At 33.1% G+C, this 5000-nt stretch overlaps 1 long non-coding RNA gene and 1 pseudogene across 1 annotated transcript in view; both read right to left on the bottom strand.

The window, feature by feature from the left end:
* LOC137618696 (uncharacterized) overlaps positions 1-5000 on the bottom strand; it is a 408492-nt gene that overhangs the window by 46753 nt on the left and 356739 nt on the right. The window lies entirely within an intron of this gene.
* LOC137618600 (adenylate cyclase type 2-like) overlaps positions 1-5000 on the bottom strand; it is a 19387-nt pseudogene that overhangs the window by 1279 nt on the left and 13108 nt on the right.

Here is a 5000-nt window from a genome sequence, read left to right as displayed (position 1 = left end):
GGGATATATGGTCGGCACAGTGTAAAATCCGGACGTCGGATGCCGTCCGGGAGAATAGAAAAACGCTTGTATCACCGGGAAAGACGCGAAAATACACCTCTTTTTTTGTGACTGGTAATGTTCACTGATACTTTCTGTTATTTCCTGAATAAATGCTCGAAAAAATATTGGTTTATTTTCATGTTAATGAGAATATCACTTAGTACATTGTGGAATGTTGACGTCCGATTGAGATTATTCTCAATAAAATGAAAATAAATCAATATTTTTCGAACATTTATTCAGGAAATAACAGAAAGTATCAGTGAACATTACCAGTGTCAAAAAAAGTGGTGTATTATGGCGCATTTACCAATGATACAAGGGGTTTTCTATTCTCCCGGACGGCATCCGACGTCCGGATTTTACACTGTGCCTATATGGTCTGATATTGGTACCGGGGAGCCCATTCAGTGCTGAGGTTGGAAAGGAAGATGGAAGAAAGGAAATGGGAAGGGAAGCACAGTAGAAAGTTAAAAGGTGGGTGCATCTAAAGGCCGAAGGGAGGCTGCACAAACTCTTTATTTGTAAAGGTGTTGACGCACTACTGGTGAGAACTTTTGAGTTAGTGTGAGTCATCCATTGAAGGTCGAATGATGTAGTGATTTTCTGTTATTTATTTCTTGTTGAATTTCTATAACCATCCCCTCAATTAGGAACACCCCTTATCGTTAAAATAAGGTCGGCTTTAGCATTTAGATGTGACTTAGTTAAGACTATGCCCGCACTAGAATTTGAATATAATCACCCAATTGTTATAACAGTTCCATAACAAATTAGTGCTTCATCATTTTCTCTCTCTCTCTCTCTCTCTCTCTCTCTCTCTCTCTCTCTCTCTCTCTCTCTCTCTCTATATATACATGGGAACTTACGTGAATTTTCCCCTGCTCTCCTGTATAATCCATCCTTGAGGCAACATTAACTGTGTTTTCCCAAATGTCATACATGGGTTTATGAGCTCCAACTACTCCTGCAATCACTGGTCCCACGTCTATTCCTGTAAGGGAAAGAAAGAAGATGCAGTAAAGAAACATAATAACTAATCTAAAGATAATAAAAGATAACGCATTTGATAAATGAAAACATTGTCAGAGAAATAGCCCTGAAATTATCAAGCAATAAACTCACTGGCATTAAAATACGAAATTTATACAACTGAGAATCGAGCAATAAACTCAATGGCATTCAAATACGAAAGGCATACACCTGAGAATCGAGCAATAAACTCACTGGCATTAAAATACGAAATTTATACAACTGAGAATCGAGCAATAAACTCAACTGCATTAAAATACAAAAGGTATACAACTCAAAATCGAGCAATAAACTCAATGGCATTAAAATATGAAAGGTAAACTGAGAATCAAGCAATAAACTCAACTGCATTAAAATACAAAAGGTATACAACTCAAAATCGAGCAATAAACTCAATGGCATTAAAATATGAAAGGTATACAACTGAGAATCGAGCAATAAACTCAACTGCATTAAAATACAAAAGGTATACAACTCAAAATCGAGCAATAAACTCAATGGCATTAAAATATGAAAGGTATACAACTGAGAATCGAGCAATAAACTCAACTGCATTAAAATACAAAAGGTATACAACTCAAAATCGAGCAATAAACTCAATGGCATTAAAATATGAAAGGTATACAACTGAGAATCGAGCAATAAACTCAACTGCATTAAAATACAAAAGGTATACAACTCAAAATCGAGCAATAAACTCAATGGCATTAAAATATGAAAGGTATACAACTGAGAATCGAGCAATAAACTCAACTGCATTAAAATACAAAAGGTATACAACTCAAAATCGAGCAATAAACTCAATGGCATTAAAATATGAAAGGTAAACTGAGAATCAAGCAATAAACTCTCTGGTATTAAAATACGAAAGGCATACAGCTGAGAATCGAGCAATAAACTCACTGGCATTAAAATATGAAAGGTAAACAACTGAGAATCGAGCAATAAACTCAACTGCATTAAAATACAAAAGGTATACAACTCAAAATCGAGCAATAAACTCAATGGCATTAAAATATGAAAGGTATACAACTGAGAATCGAGCAATAAACTCAACTGCATTAAAATACAAAAGGTATACAACTCAAAAACGAGCAATAAACTCACTGGCATTAAAATATGAAAGGTATACAACTGAGAATCGAGCAATAAACTCAACTGCATTAAAATACAAAAGGTATACAACTCAAAAACGAGCAATAAACTCAATGGCATTAAAATATGAAAGGTATACAACTGAGAATCGAGCAATAAACTCAACTGCATTAAAATACAAAAGGTATACAACTCAAAATCGAGCAATAAACTCAATGGCATTAAAATATGAAAGGTATACAACTGAGAATCGAGCAATAAACTCAACTGCATTAAAATACAAAAGGTATACAACTCAAAATCGAGCAATAAACTCAATGGCATTAAAATATGAAAGGTATACAACTGAGAATCGAGCAATAAACTCAACTGCATTAAAATACAAAAGGTATACAACTCAAAATCGAGCAATAAACTCAATGGCATTAAAATATGAAAGGTAAACTGAGAATCAAGCAATAAACTCTCTGGTATTAAAATACGAAAGGCATACAGCTGAGAATCGAGCAATAAACTCACTGGCATTAAAATATGAAAGGTAAACAACTGAGAATCGAGCAATAAACTCAACTGCATTAAAATACAAAAGGTATACAACTCAAAATCGAGCAATAAACTCAATGGCATTAAAATATGAAAGGTATACAACTGAGAATCGAGCAATAAACTCAACTGCATTAAAATACAAAAGGTATACAACTCAAAAACGAGCAATAAACTCAATGGCATTAAAATATGAAAGGTATACAACTGAGAATCGAGCAATAAACTCAACTGCATTAAAATACAAAAGGTATACAACTCAAAAACGAGCAATAAACTCACTGGCATTAAAATATGAAAGGTATACAACTGAGAATCGAGCAATAAACTCAACTGCATTAAAATACAAAAGGTATACAACTCAAAAACGAGCAATAAACTCAATGGCATTAAAATATGAAAGGTATACAACTGAGAATCGAGCAATAAACTCAACTGCATTAAAATACAAAAGGTATACAACTCAAAATCGAGCAATAAACTCAATGGCATTAAAATATGAAAGGTAAACTGAGAATCAAGCAATAAACTCAACTGCATTAAAATACAAAAGGTATACAACTCAAAATCGAGCAATAAACTCAATGGCATTAAAATATGAAAGGTAAACTGAGAATCAAGCAATAAACTCTCTGGTATTAAAATACGAAAGGCATACAGCTGAGAATCGAGCAATAAACTCACTGGCATTAAAATATGAAAGGTAAACAACTGAGAATCGAGCAATAAACTCAACTGCATTAAAATACAAAAGGTATACAACTCAAAAACGAGCAATAAACTCAATGGCATTAAAATATGAAAGGTATACAACTGAGAATCGAGCAATAAACTCAACTGCATTAAAATACAAAAGGTATACAACTCAAAAACGAGCAATAAACTCACTGGCATTAAAATATGAAAGGTATACAACTGAGAATCGAGCAATAAACTCAACTGCATTAAAATACAAAAGGTATACAACTCAAAAACGAGCAATAAACTCAATGGCATTAAAATATGAAAGGTATACAACTGAGAATCGAGCAATAAACTCAACTGCATTAAAATACAAAAGGTATACAACTCAAAATCGAGCAATAAACTCAATGGCATTAAAATATGAAAGGTATACAACTGAGAATCGAGCAATAAACTCAACTGCATTAAAATACAAAAGGTATACAACTCAAAATCGAGCAATAAACTCAATGGCATTAAAATATGAAAGGTATACAACTGAGAATCGAGCAATAAACTCAACTGCATTAAAATACAAAAGGTATACAACTCAAAATCGAGCAATAAACTCAATGGCATTAAAATATGAAAGGTATACAACTGAGAATCGAGCAATAAACTCAACTGCATTAAAATACAAAAGGTATACAACTCAAAATCGAGCAATAAACTCAATGGCATTAAAATATGAAAGGTAAACTGAGAATCAAGCAATAAACTCTCTGGTATTAAAATACGAAAGGCATACAGCTGAGAATCGAGCAATAAACTCACTGGCATTAAAATATGAAAGGTAAACAACTGAAAATCAGGCAATAAACTTAATGACATTAAAATAAGAAAGGTATACAACTGAGAATCAAGCAATAAACTCTCTGGTATTAAAATATTAAAGGCATACAACTAAGAATCGAGCAATAAACTCAATGGTATTAAAATACGAAAGGTATACAATTGAGAACCGAGCAATAAACTAAATGGCATTAGAATACGAAAGGCATACACCTGAGAATCGAGCAATAAACTCACCTACTCCGAATCTGAAATCTTGCAGATCCTCTGCGTTGATCTTCTGCGACTTTTCAAACATGGCCGCCGCGAATTTCGTGATGGTGACCACATTCTCCTTCGTGTGTCTCTCCTGGAAATCCGACTCGTTGCTATACCTTCGACCTGGCTGCAGGACGCAAGCGGCCATGTATGTGCTTCTTACGACCTTGATTTTTTCCATTGTTAAGAACTCTGTGTTGTACGTCAGCAGTGAAGACATAATAGAATAGCTTGAATTGACTATTCACTTATCTTAAGCAATATGATATATAAATATTTGAACTATAGTGATATTAATATGCAGAAAATCATAAAAATAATAAAAATTTTTGCAATGTGCTATTAGGCTGCTAAACATTATTTAGAACAGAAATTGATACTAAGCAATATATATTTTTATTGAATGGTTTCCCGATGAAGATCGATTACAAAGAACCCGGAATTCTCTAAAAGTTTTTATTATATCCTAAAAATGCCTTAAGACTTATATATACTGTATATATATATATATATAT

The sequence above is a fragment of the Palaemon carinicauda genome, chromosome 25, assembly GCF_036898095.1.
Source record: "Palaemon carinicauda isolate YSFRI2023 chromosome 25, ASM3689809v2, whole genome shotgun sequence".
Lineage (NCBI taxonomy): Eukaryota > Metazoa > Arthropoda > Malacostraca > Decapoda > Palaemonidae > Palaemon > Palaemon carinicauda.
This window is presented reverse-complemented; position numbering and strand designations above follow the sequence as displayed.